The sequence below is a fragment of the Vombatus ursinus genome, unplaced genomic scaffold (genome assembly GCF_900497805.2).
Source record: "Vombatus ursinus unplaced genomic scaffold, bare-nosed wombat genome assembly UNPS02014813.1, whole genome shotgun sequence".
Classification (NCBI taxonomy): Eukaryota; Metazoa; Chordata; class Mammalia; order Diprotodontia; family Vombatidae; genus Vombatus; species Vombatus ursinus.
Genome location: NW_020954591.1, coordinates 29,844,283 through 29,869,140, shown reverse-complemented (window position 1 = coordinate 29,869,140; position 24,858 = coordinate 29,844,283). Strand labels below are relative to the sequence as shown.

At 36.1% G+C, this 24,858-nt stretch overlaps 1 pseudogene; it reads left to right on the top strand.

The window, feature by feature from the left end:
- The first annotated feature begins 852 nt into the window (after nt 1-852).
- On the top strand, nt 853-23,366 carry LOC114054496 (annotated as a pseudogene).
- Nucleotides 23,367-24,858: the final 1,492 nt, after the last annotated feature.

Here is a 24,858-nt window from a genome sequence, read left to right as displayed (position 1 = left end):
TTTAACAAGCTGTACAATGTTTTAAGATTTGATATAGTCAGCATAATGTCATCCCTAAAACATACGCTATGGAAAGGTTCACAGTGGGCATCAGCAATCTACAATTCATTGAAAGCAAAGAATCAGAGGGGAAGAAGTAATGAAGAAGTATATAATCAGAGAAATATATAACCAGGAAAAAAGGGGGATGGGGGACTAATCATGTAATAAGAGCAAAGGATAGTGGGAAGACAGTCTGCATGCTCCACTATATTCTTATAACATCAAAAGAATGAAAGGAAAGCTCCTAACATGCTGACTGAGATCTAATAGCAGTTTTATAAAAGGACAGGAAAAACTTTCTCACAGCGTGGGCAAACATGGATAGGTAGAAATATATGTATTGTTAGAAGTATCAACAATACAACCAACATCACTAAGAATTGGAATGTTAGGATGTATTTCTCAAAGATCATTTGGGTAAACTTACAACTGTCTTTAATACTATGAGTTGACAGATTTCTTAAAGGCTGCCAACACAGAATAGAGACATTGTTTTACAATGATAGATAGACAGATGAATAAATGGATAAATGATAGAAGATAGATGAGAAGGGAGGGAAGGAGGGAGGGAGAGGGGGAGGGAGAGGGGGAGGGAGAGGGAGAGGGAGGGAGGGAGAGAGGGAGAGAGGAAGAGACAGAGAGACAGAGAGACAGAGAGACAGAGAGACAGAGACACAGACCAGGAGAAGAAAAGAAGGGGAGAGGGGAAAAGAATGAGAGAAAGGTAACTAATGATGAAAAATAACACATAAACGGGTGTCAGAAGGGGCAAAGGGAATGCACAAGACTCCCTGGTGAGGAGAAGAAAAGATGTGGCATGGAGGCCTGGGCTCTGGCAAGGTAAGGCTAAAGCTTACCTATCAGAGCCAAGAGACTCAGGAGTAGACTGTAAGATTCTAACAGGAAAGGGATGAGAATAATGGCCAAAGGGAAGAAGGCATGGCATCATTTAATTTTTCACAAATTTTGATGTTAATTTTAAAGTTTGTTCACAATCTGGTCAGTCTTAGTCTAATACTTTTTCAAATTAAAATATGACCACTGCTTCCTTTAGCATTATCTCTTGAAATCCTCTTCCTTTCTCTCCTACCTACCCACTCTCACTGACATAGATAACTTATTACAAAATTGTATCGCTGAGGAGGGAGAAGTGATTTGAGAGAAGAAAAGAGTTAGAAGGAGCTATAGAAGTATGTCATAATAGCTAATAAGTTTATCTCAAATAAAACAAACATTCAGAAAATGGATGCTTTTCCATTAACTATTACTGCAGTCTTATTTTATTGGTTCCATATATGAGTCTTATTTTCCACCTAAATCATATACAGTTTACTCAGGAGAAAGAATTATTCACTTCAAGTTGCTTCATTGCTCATTAAAACCCACATTTTAAAGAATGCAGCTAAGTATGTCACCTGAGAAATATGATACTAATAGTAAGTGGCAACCAAGGAATACAAAAGTGGCACAAAATCTTAACCTATAAATACCACATAAACTTCAAAACACCAAAACTGATATATTTAATTGAACAATGGAAATTAGTAATAAGTTTAATGGGGCCATTTTGTTTCTTTAACTCACACTGGCATCAGAATTAGCAATAAACACAAATTGAAGATGCCTAATCTTGTCTTTATAATATAAAGACAATATAGAACAGAAACCCAGATTGAGTTCTATTCTCAACAAGTCACTCACTGCTACACAACAATTATTCTTCCCTTAATTATCACCCTCTGGTGAATTCTCCTATATTGGAAACTGCACAGATGACTATATCACTATTTTAATATAATCTCTCTCAGAGAAGCAATTTATTTGCATACAAAAATGATTATTATGTATTATGTATGTATTATTATATATGTATTATGTATGTAATTAAAGAAGTGGATAAAATCAGATGATAAAAAAAATTTTAAAAATCAAGTTTTCCTTCTACAAGAATTAAATGCTTCTTAAAATTATTGGGCTACCCATTCACATCAAATGCCAAATGAATAAATTTAAAATATTATTTAACTTAATCTTACCAAATAACTTTTCAAGCTAATTAAGTTAAATAATATATTAAATTTGTTAGAAAAATTGCAATTAGAAAAATATTTTATTGGCAAGGTCATTAAGAAAGTAAAACCTGCATGCTTACTTGAGCACATAAAAAATTGTGAAAGTAACAAAATAATTGTTCTATTTGCCTTCTCTCATTTTAGTCTACTTAGTGGTTAAATTTCATGGGATTCTTAAATATCATAAGAGAAGGGATATTCAATCTCAAAAAATTACAATATCTGACCATCAGTTGTCCAGAACTTATAACTAAATAGAAAATAGCTACAAACCCACAAGTTGGTAAAAAGTCTCCTAGTAAGAGGCAGAATCAAGATGGCAAAGTAAGAAGCAGTTTAGCCTAGATTACTCACATATTTCCAACACAAAGATCTAGAAAATGCAATGGATTGAATCCTGATTGGGAAAGCCAAGAAAAAAGTCAAAATGAGTCATTTTCCTGCCCAGGGTGGCTTAGAAACATACAGAGAGATCTGTAGACGCTAGGAACAAGTTCTGGCCTAGAGCTTGCATAGTTGGGAGCATTCCCTCATGTAAGGACTGAAGAAGGGCCTAGACAGGACACAGTGACAGGAAGTAATGGGGCCGAAGGAGAACCCAGGGGATTGCTGAACATTTGCAGGAATGAGTGCCATCAGGTGGCTCTGTTGTCAACCATTCAATTTCAGGTAACAAAAACCACGTGGAGAGGAGTAATAGCAAGCCTAACTTGTGAAGTGAGAAAGAAATCATGTTCTGAAAATGCAGCTGTGTGGCTCTGATCAAAGGACTAGATCAGCAGCTCAGCTATAGCCTTTAGCCCAGCATGTAACCCTGGAGCAGAACGAGGAAAAGAGACACAGATGAAAAGGGAGCGAGCAATTTAGTCATTCCAAACCTATTAACAGGCTAATACTGACTGGGTCTAATAGCAATCTATTGAAACTCCCAAACAAGGACATGATGACAGACCCAAAGATAGGCAAAGATCTTGAAAAACTCAAACCAGGAGGGCAGTGAAGGAATATACACCCAGATCATACCACTTTGGGAGCAATGAAAGCTTACACATCCATAGCTGTGAAAACAGCATATGGATGCAAGATAGAAATTGAGGCTAGACTTCAGCCCCCACTCTCCCAAGAAGTACACAGAGCTCAGTATTAACTGAAAGACAAGGTCAAGAAGTAGGCTGGGAGAATGAAGAAACAAACAAACAAAAAGAATCCCAAGTTAAAGAGCTATTATAGTGACAGGCAACCCAAGACTCAAACAACTCTTTGTGTTTTTTGCTTTTGAGAATAACCAAAAAACAAACACACACCCTATAAGCAAAGCCTTCAAAGAAAAATGTTGCAAATAAAACACCCATTCTTGTTAAAAACACAAAAAAGTATGGGAATAAATGAAGTTTTTTTAAGACATAGATGAGTAGTACCTATCTAAAACTAAGTGCAAGTGGAGACTTCCATAACATGTGAACAAGATGGAGGACTAGACATTTTCTCTGATTCTCACAACCTCCCAAACCTCTCCAAAAACAGAAATTATGCACCAAAGATAAAGGAGTTCAGCTATCTCCATGATCTAAAATACCCAGAATCAAAAAGAAAGTTAAAAAAAACGATACTCACTAACCCTGAGCTCATTCAGCAAGCCTCCCCCATCTTCCATGCTACCAGCAGCAAGGCTGCTCTAGCATACTAAAACACTCAACACATGGGCTTTTAACAAAACCCAAACTCACACTGGGCCCTCCTTCCTCTTTCCAATGCCATGGAAACCCCAACAACAGGCTATAGAAGTTTGTTCCATAATAGTAATCACCATGAGAGAAAGCCAAAGGCATGTTGAGGACCTCAAATCTAGATAAATAAGGATCAGAGGGAGCAGGACAGGATACAGTTTTAATGCTTGGGGAAGAGGGGTACGGGGAAGAGGCTATGTACAACTTCACTAAACATGAAGGAAGGTACTCAGCATCTAGCTGGGCCAGCTGGGTCCAACCAAAAGTTGCTTCAGACACAGATCTAGGCTGGCATTTGAATTGCCCCATGTGGGAGGAGGCTGATACACTTGAAACTCGGATCAGAGGAAATTGAGTCAGAAAGTGAATAATAGTAGAATACAAGGGAAACGACTAAATTATCAAAGATATCAAGAAGAAGAAAACTCAAAGACCTTGAATATAAGAAGATAAATCAAAAAAGGATTTTGATTTAAACAAAGAAGGAAATATGGCCTTCAGGTCTAGTAAACGAGTTCAGGCATCTATGAATAAATGCTATAAAACAAAGGAAAACAATCTAACACTTAATAATATTGCTACCCTGTGGAATTTAAGAAAAAACATGCTGTTGTACCTGAGAGGTTCAAAAAGGAAACGAAAATTATGAGCAAAATGTATGGCCTATACAGCGTTAAGTAACAGGCAGAATAGAAAAAGTGTCATGAGGGGAAATCTCACCAAAGAAATAAAAGAGAGAATCTCAAATTGGAAATGCAAACTTCATAGAAGTGAAGGATGATCCAGAAGACGAGAAGCAAAAAATAACTTTAAAAAACAATATTCTCACTATGCAAGCAAAACATGCTGATCTTCAAGACAGAATGTATAGAGACAACCAAAGGATATTAGGTCTCCCAGAAGAACATGACAACATGAAAAATCTGTACACCAAATTGCAAGAAATACAAGAGAACTGCTCAGAATTTCTGAAAACAGAAAATAAAATGCTAAGTGAAAGAATTCAATAGTTGCCTCCAGAAAAAGTTCCAAGGCTGCAAATCCCAAAAGACAAAGAGGTTAAATTTAACAATTCAATTCAGAAACAAGTTCTTCAAAATTCAAGTAAGACAAGACAATTCTACACCCACCAGAATCAGTCAATCAATAAACATTTATTCAGTGCCAACATGTGCCAGGCACCATGCTAAGCACAGGAGAGAATGGAATAATGTGTGTTGAAAAGCAATGTTGTGGGGCAGCTAGGTGGCACAGTGGATAGAGCACCACCCCTGGATTCAGGAGGACCTGAGTTCAAATCCAGCCTCAGACTAAACACTTGACACTTACTAGCTGTGTGACCCTGGGCAAGTCACTTAACCCCACTGCCTAGCCAAAAACAAAAAAAAAACAAAAACAAAAAAAGCAATGATGTCCAGGATGCAACCCAGGGTAACCTATCCTACAAATCTGAGCTTTACCATAAATGAAAAAAGATGGATATTCAACAACAAAGCGGCATGTGAAATATTTTTAGAAAGAAAGTCAGAACTGAAGAGATTATTTGCTTCTTGAACACCCCCAGACAACAGAAAAGCAGGAGGAATGAATAAATGGAGCAGCCAAGAACAGCAACATCAACAGTGGGACAGCACAGAGAAAAGTGAGAGACTTCTTTCTCAATGTACATTACAAGACAGGGGTGAAGTCTAGTGGAAGTCACAATGAAGAGGAGGACATGGGGCATTATAGACAGACCCTGTCTACAGGTGAATCAAGGTTTTTGTGGGACTATAATACAACATGGGAAAGTACATGAAAGAGAGGAAGAGGAACAGTGAAATTGAGCAGAATATGTGATGTGCTTGGGTAAGAACAAGAGCCAGCAATGAGGGGAAGATGACCCTTCTAGTAATAAAATAACCTGTAGGGGAGTGGATGAGGAGGAAGGGAGAAGGACTGAAAAGGGGAAGAAAGAAGGGGGTTCCACTGATCAATACTCTTATGGGTTATGAGAGAGGTTCTATGAAGGGAGATTGGGACCATGCACTGGGTGAAGCTTGGGGAAGTTGGTATATGAAAAGTTCAATATTCCTACCTTGGTGGGGGGAGAGAGGGTTTGGAACTTGTGGGGAAAACTGACACTTGGGGAAGTGGGAGGGCAGGGACACAAGGAGATTTTGGGACAAATGGAGGGGAAAAGGTAACTAGGAAAGGACATAGGTAAGTGGTAAGCTGCATAACCAGGAATATGGTAGGGGAGGGGTCTTGCCCCTACCATGGGGCAGTGTACCCTCTGACACCTACAAGAATTGACATTGGTCAATCCACTTGCCCTGCGGATTCTCCTTCAACTGTGCTCTACAAGAGGGAAAAGGCTAGAATGGATACCTTGTAAATTTTGATTCCATGAGAAACAGAGAATAGAAAGACACTAGATAATAATAGGGATCATGAACCAGAGAATGAGGGTCTATAAACAGACAGGATGGATAATGAAGGGAGTAAAAGAAATCCTTTCTGAAAGGGATGCAAAAAATTATTTTTTTAAATGAACAGAACTAGTCAAAGGGAAGGAAAGAAAAGGGGAATCTATATTATTAATACCAAAAAGGGGTGAGAGAAATATATAATAAGATAAAAGCAGGAGAAAAAAAGGAACTAATAAGCAAAATCTCAAAGAGAAAAGGATAACTACTCTCAAATGAGAGGAAAGAATCAAGGGTGAGGGGAAGAGAGTCTGTGGGAACAGGGCTACCTTAAAAAGATTAAAAAAAAAAGATTAAGATGAAGTAACTGAAGGAGAATATCATTGCATTTATGGTAGAAGCGGGGGGAAAATAGTAACTTGAAAAAGCAACCAATACTAGAGGCAGATGGAGGAAAATATGCACCTAACTCTCATAACTTTAAATATGAATAGATTAAAGAGTACAATAAAACAAAAAAGTAACAGATTGATAAGTAAAAAATCCTACAATCTGTTATTTCCATGAAATACATATATAATAAAGAAATACACAAAACTTAGGGAATGGAAAAAAAACTACTATGCATCAAGAAAATCAAAAAGAATTTGAGTTTTGCATTACTAATGAAATTTTTTTGTATGCTTGAACATGTATAACCTATATCAAATTGCTTACCATCTCAGGGATGAGGAGGGAGGGAGAAATTTGGAACTCAAAAATTTTTTTTAAATAAATGTCAAAAATTGGGGGGAATAAAATACTAAAAATAAAGATTACAGAAAGAAAAAAAATTTTGAGCTTCAATCATAGTAACTGACAAAGCAAAAACCAACATTCAAAAAATAAAACAGGATAAACAAGGAAACTACATTATGCTGAAAGGAAGCTAAGACCCAAACCATTTTAAATATTCAACTAATATGCTCCAAATGCCTTAGCATCCAGATTAAGAAGGGAAATAATATCTAAGCTACAAGAATTTATAGACAGTAATACAACAGTGACAGGAGATTTCAATATCCTTCTCTCAGTATTGGATAAGTCTAACAGAAACAGAAACAAAAGGGAAATTTGGAACTGAACAAATTTCTTGAGAAATTAGAGTTAAAAGATATATAATGTTTTCTAAATGGGACAACAAAATAATATACATATTTCTCAGCACCACTCTCAATGAGGGTAGGGGATCTGGAGAGGGGAAGGAAAACATTAAGAACTTAAAATAAAATAAAATTTAATTTATAAATAAACAACCAAGCAAGCAAATGAATAAATAAAGAAATAAATGTCTCCTGGCCCTAGCAGCAATAAAATAGTTTTAAAAAGCCAGTGATGGGGGCAGGTAGGTGGCACAGTGGATAAAGCACTGGCCCTGGAATCTGGAGGAACTGAGTTCAAATCCAACCTCAGACACATAACACTTGCTAGCTGTGTGACCCTGGGCAAGTCACTTAACTCCAATTACCTCGCCAAAAAAAAAAGTCAGTGATGGAAAGATTTCCCCCTACTTCACAATTTACCTTTTTGTTCTATTTGAACTGACTGTGTTCATGCAAAAAATAAAAAATTTTAAAAAATATTAACCTCATATAACCTCATATAACTAAAATAAAATCAGAGCATTGAACCTTCCTGTTTTACAGATGAGTAAACTAAGGACCAAAGATATTAAATGACTTACACAAGATCACATAAGTAATAAAACAGCAAAGCTGGGATGAACTCAGATCCCAAGACTCAAAACTGTGTGCACTCCAAATTCAGAGCTATTTCTACCATGCCACACTGCCTCAAAAAACGAACATATCCTCCTACAAGCCAGAACCAAATTAGCAATTTAAGGATGATTAAAAGGCTTGTACTCAAAATTCCTCAACTCTACCAGCTGACTATTCAAGGGCACATGAAGATCTATTTGTTATGAATTTAACAGACATCAGCAAACATGAACATTTCTATCTATCAAGATGATCATTATGATCACTTTTATCTACGTTTTGCCATAGTTTGTCTTACTGCAAAAGGTAACTTCTTTCATATTCTGACTGGGTATTGATTTGGAGTTTACTGTGTGGTATGTGACATAAAAATCTGATATATAGCAAGCAAAACCCTGAAAAATCAGTATGTTATAAAGCTGTAAAGAGCAAGTGTTTCTAATGAAGAATAGGGTTAAATTATATTACATGCATTCTATTCACTAGGGAAATAAAGTGTTAGATGCATAATGGAAAAGTTCTTATCAACACTAATTTAAAAGTTTTGGCACTTAAACAGTTAACTAGAAAATTTATCTAAAATGTTTAATTTTACCACCATTCTTAAGAAAGATGGCATTAGAGAGGATATAGTAGTAGTAGTACCAGTACTAGTAGTACTAGTTGTAGTAACAGCAGCTCCCATTTGCCATCTACCCAGTCTCTATGGAGGTATTCCATTCCTTGCTCTTCATCTCCTATTCAGAGCTAAATAATCAAAACAATACTACCATTGCTGCTGGTACCATTGTTGCTAAGAAATATAACATGATAGCCCCATCTACCTATTCACTAGCACTGTAACTACCCAGACACTCCCATAAACGTGGTGTCAATGAAACAGTAAAAGACAATAATAATAATAACAAAAGAAAGCAAAAATAATTTAAGAAAAGGAAACACACAAGCAGAACAACGTTGGCACTATGATGTTGAATTTAATACATATAAACATTAAAAAAAAAGTTATACATAATAGAGACTTACAATTTCATAGAAAATCTTTTTCTGTTCTTTATATACGGAAACGTTCATGTTTGTGGATATTTGTTAAGTTCATAACAAAAAAAAGTTTAAAAGTTTTTATAAGAATAACATACACACACACACATTGAGCGAACCTTTAATTAGGGAATTTAAAGGAAATGGGCAGACTTTCACAAGCAATATTCCAAAAGGACACATCTTTAAAAGCCTACAACTGACTGAAAGATGAGAATACAATATCCCACTGACTACCCCTACAAAATATTTGATTCAGTAGAGTAGGTCACCTTAAACACTTGCCTTGTCTCCTACAAGCTGTCTCCCATTTATCAGTCAAAATTAAAAAAGTTTGCTAGAAAGATAAAACAAAAACACACAACCTCACTGGATCATTAAAATCAAGCAGGGAATAAAATACTGACACATATGTTCACCAAAAGCATTCATCAGTATCATGGAGAAAAGAGATACAGAAAAACAAGGGAACATGCATTTACTAAGTGACTACTAAGTGTCATATACTGTGCTAATAACTTAACAAATATTATCTCATTTGATCCTCACGATAACCCTGGAAAGTAAATGCTAATATTATTCCCATTTTACAGTTGAGGAAATGGAGGCAGAGACTAAGTGACTTGCCCAGGATCATATAGCTAGTAAGTATCTGAGGCCAAATTTGAATTCAGGTGTTCCTAACTCCAAGCCCAATATTCTATCCATTGTGCCACCTAGCTGCTCCAGATATAGCACCAAGTTGAGACTGAAGAGGAATTATTAAGACTCTCCAAATACTAATTACAGATAACATAATAACCAAACACTACTCAGACTCCTAAATGTAACGATTATTGTCCAAAAGAGTTTGGCCTAACTATCCACATGGTAAAAACCAAGTAGATTAAGAATTCCTATTGCCTAGACTATGACAGGCAATTAGATGAACAACATATAGTGCTCATCCATCTTAGTATGTATTACAGAAAACACAAATGGACAACGAGGCTCAAAACTGACTGGAAATAGAAGAAAACACTAGACTGCCTCTGGGAAACTGTGAAGTTCTTTTAATGATCCCAAGTTTCATCCTGAAACAAAACCCATGTTTATATTAATATCATCCTGGTGCTATATGATTGTGAGTCACAAAATATTAAGTGGCTTGAGATGAAAAGAACTGAAATTGACAAACACACAAAGGGCAATAGAGAGGTGTATGGTGGGTGTAAGCAAAATGCAACATGTAACAAACAAGAAATTATGAATCAGAAGATTAAATGGTGTTATTCAAAAAAAAGAATGAAGAAAAAAGGTAGGTGATCAAGTGCTAAGAGCAACAGATAACTCTTTCTTTTTAATCCATTGGTATCTTCTTGATTTCAAGGGAAAACAGGGAAGGCCCTCACCACATCTGGTGGACCTCCCATAGAAAACATATAGAAGGGAACAGATAAGCATAGCAGAGTGACTAGACATGGATGCATTACAATATGCATTACTAGAAAGAATACCTACATCAATGAAACCACAGACCCACTGAAGTTACTGATTATCAAACAATAAAATCATTATAAGAAGAGGATACTACCCATAGTACCTAAATCAAAGAACAATTTATTTCATGTTTGCACTGTCTAAAGCTTCTATATAATGTAACTTCTACTCTACATGGCTATATCACATCAATAATGTAGCCTCTATAAACCAAAATCCAAGACAAGAAAATTAGAACAAGTTTTGCTACATTTCCTGGGATTAATGCTTTCTAAAAGAGCAACTTGGTGCTATCAGAAAAAAAGCACTGGATGTGGAGTCAGAGAAACTGGTTTCAAGTCCTGGCTCTGCAAGTCATTTAATTTCTCTGATCTCTATTTCTTCACCTATAAAATGAGTGAATTGTACCAGATGACCTCTAAGGTTGCTTCTAGCTCTAATACTAGTCAGATGATCCTATGAATGTGACAAGGCGCTATTTTACAATAAAAATACATGTGCTATTTTTAATCAACTTGGATATGCATTTAAACATCCCATATACTCAATAAAAAATCATTTCCTAAATCTATTTTAAGGACCAGTCCTCAAATTCATTACAACTGATTTCATAAAAAGGAAATTTACCCTCCCAACCCTGAAAAAAACCCTTTGTTCAGTAATATCATCTCACTACTACATAAAGTATTTCATGCAACAGCTAACTAAATAGATACTAAAGTACATGTCTATGATTCATCAGTATCTTTTAAATACAATGATCCAAAAGATTTCAGTTAAATACATGGAAATAAATCACTATTTACACGGACAGGAATTTTCAGAGACAGGAATATCAGGGACTGTCATAGTTTTAGCCATATCTAAACAGATGCTGAAGCTGGTAATCAAGAGGAAATAAAGGTAGTATTTGTTGTAGCAAAGAACTGGAGTCATGGCACATCCCCAGGGATTTTCAATAGCAATAATAAATTAAACAATGGCCAAGTGTACTAAGTGTGTTACATAGCATGAGGGTCTATAAACAAGTTGTATTGGGATTGGCTTAGCTAACTAAAAAACCTAATCAGAAGTCTAGTTGCCAGATGATAACTTGGGTAGAAAGGGATGGAGAAGGAATGGCAACCCAATGAAGAGCTCTCCAGCATTTAAAAAACACCCCACCTCTGTTTCAGTACTGGTGACAGTGTTGGTAGATTGTTGGAATAGGAAGATGATATTAAAACAAAACAATTCTTGGGGCAGCTAGGTGGCACAGTGGATAGAGCACCAGCCCTGAAGTCAGGAGGACCTGAGTTCAAATCTGGCCTCAGACCAAACACTTGACACTTACTAGCTGTGTGACCCTGGGCAAGTCACTTAACCCCAATTGCTTAAAAAACAAACAAACCAAGAAAACAAAACAATTCTTAGAATTGGTAACAAATATCAATGTAACTTTTTCTTCTCTTAATGTATAATCTTTGTTAAACAGGCAACAAGTAGATATTGGAAGAACAGAACCATATTCCTTTTGGGTTTATCACTACAAATATAACTCAAAGTTGCAGCTAAATAAATGATGGATCACTAGTTCCTCAAGAGTTGAATAAAAGAGTTGGCAAACTTGGTTTCGTTGCATGCACAAAGGCAACAAGAAATATCACCTGACATTAGACATCTTGTCTTACCATATTCATGATGAACACATAAGCAAACATTCCACCACAAGGATATCTGCAACTTACACACCTTCATCTTTTTTTTTCTTGCAAAGGATAAAGTAGCAGAGAAATTCTATGAAGAACTTAACAAGATTCTCCAAATTAAGTTATTATATCTCTTTACAGTTACTTCAATGTCAACATTAGTATAGGCAAATATGATATTGAAAATGAGGTTTTGTACCAACTGTACAACATCAAAGTTTGAAAGATTTCTTCATAAAGAATAAGAAGGTATAAGGCGTCTAGCCCATCCAATACTACCACCAAAGAAATGGAACTGACTAAATTTTAAACAGAAAATAAATGGCTGGTTAACAATACAGCATTCTTTTCAGAATTATGTATACAATCAGATCATTAACTCTTTAAAGCAAAACTTAAAGCCAACTTCAAACTAAAAGAAAGGATAAAAATGAAAAGGCATAATATGCAATTACAACAGCTCCAACCCAACCTGTTTAAACAAGTTGTTGGCTCTGAAAAGTGGAAAATGAAAGAAAACATTTGTTATTAAGTGATGTGAAATAATCACTATAAGGAGGATGCTAAAAGAGCCCATAAAATGCTTCAGTCATCAACATTCCATCTCTTTCCATGGGAAAAAGAAATGAAAACCAAAAGCAAAATGAGTTTAGAAGAACAGTTGAGGTAGCTACTGTAGCACAGTAGACAGAGCACCCAACCTGGACTTGGAAAGACCTGAGTTCAAATCAAGCCTCAGATATTTACTAGCTTACTTGTGTGACACTGAAAAAGCAGTGTAACTCTGTCTGCCTGAGCTTCCTCATTAGTAAAACAGTAACAACAGCACCTACCTCTGCAGGGATAAATGTTAGCTAGAAAGTGATACAGCCGCAGCAGCAGCAGCAGCAGCAGCAGCAGCAGTAGTAGTAGTAGTAGTAGTAATTTACAAATGAGGAAGGAGGAGAAGGAGAAGAGAAGGAGAGGAAGGAAGGGAGAAGAAAAGAAAAAGGAAAAAAACAAAGAGGACCTCTTTGCAAAAATGTAAAAAGAAAAAGAGAAAACAAACCCCAAAAGGGTTTGATAGGAGACCCAGCTAAGCCAAATCATTCTAAGAACATTTTAAAGTAAAAGTGAAAGATGAATAAACACAAAATGGACCAGATCTGCCAGAATTTCTAGCTGTTGTGGTAGTAGGCTCACAATGAGCCATTATAACTTCCAAGGGGCTGTACACATCACCCAAGCCATGGGATATGTTTGTTACATGACCCTAGAGTAGAGAAAATACTCTCTACCACCCTACACTACTTAGTCCATGCTGAGATCAAGACAAGTTGCCTTTGTACGTAATCCTCTGCATAGAGACTCTATTGAAGCCACAAAGCACCACCACCACTACTACTCCCAACATGGACACAAAGCCCTCAGTTCTAACATAGATCCATTTCTGCGTAGAGGAATCTCCCGGAAGTGGCCATCACACCCCTGTTGCAAACATGACCGCTTATAGAGACTACTAACTTAGTGAGATACAACTTTTTCTTTTCTTGTATCCTTCAATAAAGCAAATACTGTACAAGCAAACCAACTATGAATATGGTCCAATCTCTCAGACTAAAACAGTCCTTTAAATCTCATATTATCACATGTAAGAATCCATTCAGATGAACAATAATAGTAGAACTACAATGTTTGGACTCAGTAATTATCTAATGTACTATGGAAAGTTAACAAGGACCCTTAAAAATGAAGTTAGGAAGAGCTTCTAATAATACAGCACCATTTGAAAAGTACTCAGAGAAATGTTACTATATTACAGGGTACCTTACAGAAGATGACGCTCCAAAGTTCACATACTTCTATACTCTTGTAACGTCATTTTATTTTTATAAAAAAGCAACTGAGAACTCATATGCCTAGATTCTCCTCTCTATAAAATACGTATGACATCAGTCCACCCATGCAATGAAGACAGCTTTGACACAAACGTGAATGAAGCAGGAAGAATAAACAAGCTTCTAAAGATCTATGAAAGGCCATATTATTCTAAGAATGATAGTAGATCTAAAATCAGATAAAATGGATTCAAATCCTAGCTCTGCTACTTACTACCTCTGACCTTGGGCAAGTTATTTAATCTCTCTGAGCCTCAGTTTCCTCATTTGTAAAAATCAAGAAAAATGGAGTTGATGAACTCTAAGATACCTTCTAGTTCTAAATCTAGGATTCCATAATCCACTAAACCAACAAAAATGTGAAGATCCTAGGAGTGAAGCCAAGATGGAGAAAAGGCAGCAACTAGCATGAGGTTTCCCCAGACCTCTCTGAACACCTTTAAATAATACCTTAAAAGAATTCCAGGAGCAAAAGAACCCACAAAAGGAGGGGGTGAGATAATTTTCCAGCCAAAGACAACCTGGAAGATTGGAAGAAAAGGTCTGTTGCACCTGGGTGAGAGTGGAGCACGGTCTAGCTCAGGCTCTAACAGCTCTTCTACTTAATCCACCTTCTACTAGTCACTACTGTGCCCATCATGTAACATGGTGGATGAATTGCCACTGCACACTGTCTCCTGTGTGTCATGTGACCCACGGCAATCAACCATCATCAGTCTGTCTCTAGTCTGAAAGGAGCAATTTCATGATAAATAAAAATCTTAAGTAATAGATGTAATTAATTGCTACTAATTGAAATTTCACTTTTTTAAAATGGTTTATTTGCAAAATAATTTAATCATTAATTATCCCTTTATTTGAAAAGTGAACCGCTAAAAACCTATCTGCAGCCTGAAAAAGTTTAGTCTATTTTACTTTGGCTCCTACCTACTGTTAACTTGTACAGGTCTGCCTTAGAGCATACCACCTTGGAAGAACTGAAAACTTACAGTTCCCTAGAAGTATCTCTGAAAACAGCTGCACAAAACCCTAAAGCTTGGGACAGTGTGCCCTCCACCCTGGAAGCAGACCCCTACTTTAACAAAGAGTTAAAATTCAAAAAATAAGCTGGGAAAATAAGCAAACAACAAGAAAAAAATTCTGACTATAGTATACTATGGTTACAAGCAAGATCAAAACATACACTCAGAAGAAGAAAACAAAGTTAAAGCTCCTACACCCAAAACATCCAAGAAAAATATGAATTGGTCTTAGGTTACAGAAGAGCTCAAAAAGGATTATGAAAATCAAGTAAGAGAGGCAGAGGAAAAACTGGGAAGAGAAATGAGAATGATCCAAGAAAATCATAAGAAAAGAGTCAACAGCTTAGTAAAGGAGACACAAAAAAATACTGAAGAAAATAATACCTTAAAAAACCGACTAGGCCAAATGGTAAAAGAGGTCCAAAAAGCCAATGAGGAGGAGAATGCCTTAAAAAGCAGAATTGGTCAAATGGGAAAGGAGGTCCAAAAGTTCACGGAAGAAAATAAATCCTTAAAAATTAGAATGAAGCAAATGGAAGCTAATGACTTCATGATAAATCAAGAAACAATAAAACAAAACCAAAAGAATAAAAAGGTAGAAGACAATGTCAAATATCTCAATGGAAAAACAACTGACTTGGAAAATATATCCAGGAGAGGTCATTTGAAAATGATTGAACTTCCTGAAAGCCACAATCAAAAAAAGAGCCTAGTCATCATCTTTCAAGAAATTATCAAAAGAAAACTGCCCTGATATTCTAGAACCAGAGATTAAAATAGAAATTCAAAGAATCTATCAATCACCTCCTAAGAAAGATCCCAAAATGAAAACTCCCAGAAATATTATAACCAAATTCCAGAACTCCCAAGCCAAGGAGAAAATATTGTAAGCAGCCAGAAAGAAACAATTCAAGTATGGTGGAGCCACAGTCAGGATGACACAAGTTTTAGCAGCTTCTATGTTAAAGGATCCATGGGCTTGGAACAGGATATTCTGGAGAGCAAAGGAGTTAGGATTACAACCAAGAATCACTTACCCAGCAAAACTGAGTATATTTCTTCAGAGGAAAAATAGACTTTCAATGAAACACAGGACTTTCAAGCATTCTTGATAAAAAGACCAGAGGTGAATAGAAAATTTGACTGTCAAATACAAGACTCAATAGAAACATAAAAAGGTAAACAGGAAAGGGAAATCATAAGGGATTTAATAAGGTTCCACTGTTTACATTCCTACATGGGAAGATGATACTTGTAACTCATAAGAACTTTCTCAGCCTTAGGATAGACAGAGGGCACTGGTGTGAGTTGAATATTAAGGGATATCTAAAAAACCAAACTTAAGGGATGAGTGAGGAATGAACTGGGAGAAAAGGAAAAGGAGAGGTAGAATGAGGTAAATTATCTCACATAAAAGAGGCAAGAGAAAGTTTTTACAATGGAGGGGAAGAGGAGGAAAGGGAGGGGGAGTGAATGAACCTTAGTCTCATCAGAATTGGCTCAAAGAGGGAATAACATACACACTCAGTTGAGTATAGAAATCTATGTTACCCTACAGGAAAGAAAGAGAAGAAGGGGATGGGGAAGGGTGGGGCGGGAGGGGCCATGATAGAATGGAGGGCAGATTGGGGAAGGGGTAGTCAGAAGCAAAATATTTTTGAGGAGGGACAGGGTGAAAGGAGGGAGACAATAGAATAAACAGGGCGGGAAGGGGGGAAGAGGATGGAGGAAAATATTATTAGCAATAGTAACTGTGAAAAAAATTTTAAAGTAAGTTTCTCTGATAAAGGCCTCATTTCTCAAACATATAGAGAACTGAATAAAACTTACAAAAGTAAGAGCCATTTCTCAATTGATAAATGATGAAAAGATATAAACAGTTTTCAGATGATGCAATAAAGGCTATCTATAGTCATATAAAAAATGCTCTTACTACTGATTGGAGAAATGCAAATTTAAAAAATTCTGAGATACTACCTTATGCCTATTAGACTAATAGGACAGAAAAGGTACATGACAAATATTGGAGGGGATGTGGGAAAAATGAGACATTAATGCACTGTTGGTGGAGTGAAATGATTCAACCATTCTGGAGAGCAATTTGGAACTATACCCAAAGGGCTATAAAACCATGCATACTCTTTGACCTAACAATACCACTACTTGGTCTGTATCCCAAAAGAGATAAAAAACAAAAAGAGCCTACATGCACAAAAATATTTACAGCAGCCCTTTTCTGGTGGCAAAGAATTGGAAACTGAGAGGATGCCCATCCATTGGAGAATGGCTGAAGAAATTGTGGTATGTGATTACAATGGAATACTATTGCTGCTATAAAAATGATGAGCAGGATGCTCTCAGAAAAACTTGGAAAGACACAAATTGATGCAAAGAGAAATGTACTGTGTACAAAGTAACAGCAATATTGTAAGATGATCAGCGGTGAAAGACTTAGCTATTCTCAACGACACAATGATGCAAGACAACTCTGAAGGACTTAAGATGAAAAATGCTATGCATCCCCAAAGAAAGAGCTGATGGTGTCTGAATACAGACTGAAGCATACTTTCTCTACTTTCTTTATTTTTCTTGAGGGTTTTTTGGGGAGTCTCTGTTTTCTTTCACATGACTAATATAGAAATGTTTTGTATACTACACACGTATAAAATATCCAACTGCTTACCTTCTCAATGAGAGGAGACAGGGAGGGAGGCAGGGAGAGAATTTAGAATTCAAAGTTTTAAAAATGCAATGTTAAAAATTGTTTTTACATGGAACTGGGGAAAAATAAAATACTAAATAGATTTTTAAAAGAAAAAAGAAAAAAACATCCCATTATTATTTGATCTGAAAAAAAAAGGGTTTGACTCAATAAAAATTCCTATTTTAAAAGATGTTTTCCAACAACATTTAAGACAATATTTAACAATGTAACAGCAATATTTTAAAATGTAAAAATGGTGCTTAGTTTGAGGATTGTGCAAAAACAAAAGGCCAGACACATAAATCAAGTAACTTCTCTACATGGTTCTAGTGACATTCTCAGTCTCTAGAGTCTATTGTTCATCTGCCATAAACAGCCAATCTTCCACCCAACAGCTCTTTTCTATCCATCATATTGTCCTCCCCTATCCTTTTTCATCTTCCTTCTAGTTTGCCTGTACTAGATATCATCTTGTGTATCACTGGTTTGTGACTTCATGTGACCAGACTCTGCTTTTTCATGATATATTTGATACTGTTATTCAGCAGATGACTGAATCAATTTTGTGTTTGTATCTACTATAGGATCTTGTATGATTTTATAGTCTTGAATGAGCTCAGATTGTTAGAGGGCAATCTTTAAGACTGGAATTTGTTGAATCAAAGACTTTTTTTTTTCAAGTGAAGTGAGAAGGAGCTTTGTTTTTCTCCACATCTTTTCTGATTCACCGCATCACAGGATCCTAGATTTAGAATTAGAAGGAACCTTAAAGATCATCTACTTAATTTCCCTTTATTTTACATTTATTTTATTTTTTTAATTTTGCATGATTTGTTTTACCTTTCTTTTATTTTTGTTTTACCTCAAAGAATGGTCTTTACATTTTTAAATAATTTATTATTATTTTACTATATTTCAAAATGTTAAAACCATTTTTAGCTTGTGGGTCATACAAAAACTGGGCTAGCCAAGAGCTATAGTTTGCCAGCCTTTTATCTGGACCATTCACACACCCTGATTTTGAACTGAGCACTGACTCTCTTCCATTTTTGTCATATAAAGCAAAGTTCTAATCACTGCAGCAGGAGGACTAGCATGAAAAATCAGAAACTGTCTAGTTTTAGACAAATTTGTGAGATAAGCAAGGCCACTAGAGATATTTCCAAACTAAATAAGCCATTTTTGTTTGGGCCTAAAGATTGTAGAAGACCTAAAGTTAAAGTATTGTAGAATTTCTAGAAAGAAGTCCTAATTGCTCTGAAGTTTCACATTTCCACAAAATTCAGAATTCTGATACACTTTTTATAGATAATTTCGTATCATTATATGTGGTGTTGGCTGTAACCCTGCTAAGAGATGTATAAATTACATACTGATATTACGTTTAAGTTATGAAGATGATATATTAGAGCCAAATTCCACCGTTCCTTTGATAGATGGGGGAACAGAAGGTTTTAAAGGCAATGCCATGGTAATTCTGCCCAGAATGAAAGCTTATAATGATTGCATTCTAGAACCTTATCCACTTGAGGTTAATTTTCCTTCCTACACCCAGCATACCAGAACACTGTAATAAACATACAAGAATATGACAGTGGCACAAGGAGCAATCTTTTGGAGAATGGATTACATTGAATGGAGATGATACTGATTCCCCTGCAGTGGATTTTCCAAAAATCAGTAGAGTGAGAACCACAATTTAAGATTAGGGACATTACATGTAAACTAACTAAAAGGGCTATAAAAAGAAATACTCTAGCTGTAGCTTCCACAAATGTTTGTCATTACAGCTGTGTATGCACTCAATTTTTAAAAAGAGCCACAAACGCATACATTCCACTTAATAATTACTTGGTATCCAATAATGTAGATGAGTTGTACACATATAAACCTGAATTAGAAAGATCAACCTTGCAGCTAACTTTCTCAAAATATAGCTTCCTTCATCTGCTAAACTGCAAGAGCTTTTGGATTATCTAATTAATAACACATCATTAAGAGGTGAAGCCCAAGATGGGGGAATACCAAGAAAAATGAACCGCAACCTTCTCTAGATCTTTGCTTCCCTTATGCTCCCAGTTCCTCCAGATCTAGAAAATGCACCAGATCAAATCCTGACCAAGAAATCCAAGAAAGAAAAAAAAAATTTAAAAAGCACAGTGAATCACTGTTCCAGCTCAGGTGTAAAAGACAGAGAGGTATACAGACAATGGTAGAGGGTCTGACCAGGAAAGCACTGCACAAAAATAATTCAACAGCAGAGGTTGTGCACTAGGACAAGAAAAGGTTCTAGGATCCAGAAAAGAGATACTTACACTTATGCAAAGTGCAGGAACAGGTTCCAACTGGCAGCTTTGATGATCACTAACCAGTTCCAGGTCAGAGATCCAGAACAGATTGAGAGGGGACTCTTTGACAAGGTTCTAGAGTAAGCAATCCTGGGCATTAGTTGTATACTGTGTAATAAACACATTCAGAAGCAAACAGTAGCTGTGTGGCTCTGACCCTAAGAAGTGAGCAGGTTCTCAGTTTCAGCTTGCAGCTCAGTCTGAAACTTTCAGGGGACTAACCAGGGCAGGAAGACCTGAGCAAAGAGGAGTCTACAGTTCTATTATGCAGAACCTGCAGAGGTTTCCAGTTGGCTAGTGATGGCTGTGCCCAGCAGCAGTCTACAGAAACACCAAAAGAGACAAGTTACTTAGACCCCAACCCATGTTGGGAACTTTCATTATACCAACTGGGGGGGGAGGGGCAGAGATTAGAATTTGCCCTGGGTCAGAAAACTTTTGAGAGCACTGAAAACTTGTAGCTCCCCAACCTGAGTTGTTCCTGGTAGCTAGGTGGTATAGTAGACAGAACACTGGACCTAGAGTCAATAAAACTGAGTTCAAATCCAGCCTCAGACATTTCCTAGCTATGTGATTGTGGACAAGTCACTTAACCTGTTTGCCTCAGTTTCCTCATCTGTAAAAGGAGATAATAATAGCAGAAACAAATGAGATTACTTGTAAAGCACTTTACAAATCTTAAAGCATTATATAAATGATAGGTAATATTGCTATTATTACCATTCACATAATACTAGAATAATACAAAGCTCAATATTCTAAAAAAGCAACAAGAACAGCACAGGCACTCCTTCCAGAAGTGCAAAGAATCCAGGCCTAACAAAAAGTCCAAAGCCATGAAGTAGTCCAAAAAAAATAAGAAAATAAAATAGTAATTACACCATAAAAAAGCTACTAGGATGACAAGGACTCTCAAAACATAAACCCAGAAGAGAATAACCCTAAAATATCTACTCGCAAAGCTGCAAAAAAAAAATACAGTTTGAGTACAAGTTCAGTTAAATGTCCCGCAAGAGATGAAGCAAGCAGGGCAGCTAGGTGGCACAGTGGATAGAGCACCAGCCCTGAAGACAGGAGGACCTGAGTTCAAATGTGACCTCAGACCAAACACTTGACACTTATTAGCTATGTGACCCTGGGCAAGTCACTAAACCCCAACTGCCTAAAAACAAATAAATAAGAGATGAAGCAAGAGTTTAAATGTTTTTATAAGTGAAATAGGAGCACCTGAAGAAAAAATCAGAAAAGGAATGAGAGCTACTAAAGGAAAGAATTAGAGAATTAATAGCTTGGTACAAAAGGTACAAAATATCGCCCAAACAACAAACTCTTGGAAAATTAGAATGAAGCAAAGAGAAGCCCATGACTCCATGAGACATCAAGAAATAGTAAAAAGAAAATTACAAGGATGAAAAAATAGCAAAAAAAGGTAAGAGACCTTCATATGAAAAACCACTGACCTAGGTAACAGATCACAGAGAAATAATTTAAAAATCACTGAGCCAGCTGAGAGCCATAACCAAAAACGGAGGTAAAGCATCATATTTCAAGGTATTTTGAAAGAAAACTGCACAGATCTCCTAAAACCAGATGGCAAAGTGGAAACAGAAAGAATTCACTGGTTACCTCTTGAAAGAAACCCCAAAATGAAAAAACTCCTAGGAATAGTAAAACCAAAATCTTGACCTTCCAGGCCAAAGAAAAAACACTGTTAAGTAGCTAGAAAGAAAGAAATCAAGAACCAAGAAACCACAGTCAAGATCACAAAAAATTTAACAGCCACCACTTTAAAAAGAATGGAGGACGCAGGATACAATATTCCAAAAGGTAAAGAAATATAGGCTAATAACCAAGAATAACAATTAGCAAAACTAAGCACAAATCTGCTGGATGAGGGAGGAGGAAGGGAAATGAACCTTTAATAAAACAGAAAACATCCAAGTATTCCAAATGAAAAGACCAAAACTGAAGTTTAAACATAGGAGTCAGAAGAAACATAAAAAAGTAAACGTGAACAAACAATCATAATAGGGGACAAAACAAAGATAAAATTGTTACTATTCTAATATGGGGAAATGAGAGATATGTATGTCCCTTCTGCACCCTATCATCAAAAAGATTCATACAGGTAGTCTAATTCTAGACACCTGTGTGGTTACACTGTAATGATCCTAAAAGAATAATGGAAAGGTAAGTAAAAAGAGTACTCAGGTGAGTGATAGGAAGTGGGGAAAGAGTAACATCAGGGAGAATTATATCACATAATCAGGGTAGACAAGGAGAGGTCTATAGAACAAGAAAGAAGGGATTGGAGGCAATCGTGACACAAACCTCATTCTCATCTGAACTGGTCAAAGGAGGGAAGAATACACAAACAGAGTTGAATACAGAAACATACTTCACTAAACAAGGAAACAAAAGGCAAAGGGTAGTAGGAGGAATTATAGCTAGAAGAAATTAAGGGAAGTATCAGTCCTAAGACAAACATACTCTAAACGTGTACAAAAATATTTATAGCAGCTCTTTTTGTAGTGGCATAAAATTGAAAGCTGAGGATGTATACCTCAATCGGGGAATGGAAAAACAAGCTATAATATATAAATGTAATTGAATAGTATTGTGCTATAAGAAATGATGAAGGGGATAGTTTCAGAGAAACCTGGGAAAACTTATATGAACTGATACAGAGTAAACTGAAGAGAACCTGGAGAACAATTTATACAATGACAACAATATTGTAAAGACAACAACTTAGACAGACTCAGGAACTCTGATCAGCTTTATGATTACAGAGGACTCATGACAAAACACACTGCTCAGTTTCTGATACAGATTAGGATATAATTTTTTTGGACATGGTCAATGGGGAAATTCGTTTTGCTTAACTGTACATGTCTGTCAACAAGGGTTTTGTTTTTCTTTCTTTCTCAAAGAGAGGAAAGGAAAGAGAAGGCAGATATTTGCTGATTGAAAAAAACTGGTTAAAAAAAAAAGAACTTCTTTACAAATGAAATATCCAGCCATCACAGCCACATATAGGGAAAGAACAGAACACTTGACTTACCAACAATAAGTAGGCCATGGCCATATTTTTCTAAGACACTGAAAAATTTAGGATTTAATGATGGACAGAAACTTGTAGCTGGTAATGTTACTATACTACAGACTGTAATGTTGAAACTTTATTTTACCACTTAAGAACAATTAAGGTACAGAATAAAAGAGAATAAAAACCCACTAAAATACATAGCCCTGTGTGGATGCTCAGACTAACTTAGCTGCTGTCTGTTTATTATTCGTGCTGATGGATTTCAACTCTTATAATGAATAACTCTGACTTCAAAACTACTTCCTAAAGCTTGAATTTGATGGATAATAGTTGTAAATTCCACTAATACATAGGTTAAGAAACACAGAGAAGACATACTGGCCAATCATACTGCTTCTGATTAATTAGGAGACAAAGGGGTTCACGAAGGTTTTATAGTAGTCAAACAATAATCTGCTTTCAGTTGAATAATCTTATATATAAAAGTTGTCTACTAAAGAAAATTAAGATTTTACATACCATTTCGTAAGTCAGACAAACAGAGCAGCCTGTGAAGTTACATACCTATAAAATACTGAATTTAGGATATTTCCTGCTTGAATAAATATTCATATGATTTTGACTATCTCAATGAATATTAAGTACTGCACAGGGATTGCTTTGCTCATGATATTTGGTAAACTGTGTTTCAGTTGAACATATGTACATAAAAATGGAAAATATTTTCAGGTATAATTTTTCAGTGCCATGATAGTTAGGTAAAGACACACTGAATCCAGAAGCTCACTGATAGTTGTAATAGAATGCTTAACAGTTATCATTTATGCTATCATACTATTTATTAATAAAACCATAGTCATGAAATAAGAGAAATACTGCAAATTTCTCCACATACACTTATTCAAAGGTAACTGTATACTACTTGCATTGAGATCAAAAACACCAAAAAGCCTCCTCAATGAGAACCAGTCACTAGAAAGTACTCATTCACACTGAATAAACAAAGCAGAAGAAAAACATATTTACCAGAACACAGCATGTGACTAGGCAACATTGAATTAGTCTCTGACTACATTTTTTCTTTTTTCCAGAACTATGATTTTTTTTTTTTGGTTGTAGAGGATTCCTAATCCGGAAACTTCCTCTACCAACAGGCTGGCAACCATTCTGCAGCTTATTCTGTGGAGTTGCCTGGGTGTACTGGTGATAGGCACATAGTTCTTACATATCAGAAGTGAAACTTGAACCTAGCCCTACTCACTACTCAAGACCAGATATAAACGATACTCTACACACACACACACACACACACACACACACACACACACACTTTTTAAAATTAGAACTGTGATTTCAACCATGTAGGGAATTTCCAAGAAGCTTCCTCTCCCTATGCAAATGGGCAAAGTCTCTGCAATTTATAATCTATACATATACATATGTCTATGTATATGTGCAAATGTATACACATACATAAGTATGTACATATATATAATATGCATGTAAAAAGTCACTGCAGATAGACACTGAGGACCCAGAACTAAAGTAGAGAAAGAGATGAGACTTGATTACATGTTGGAAAAAGCACAGTACTATTCAGTGATCTTAAGCCACTCTATTATATAATAGCTCCTCTTTTTT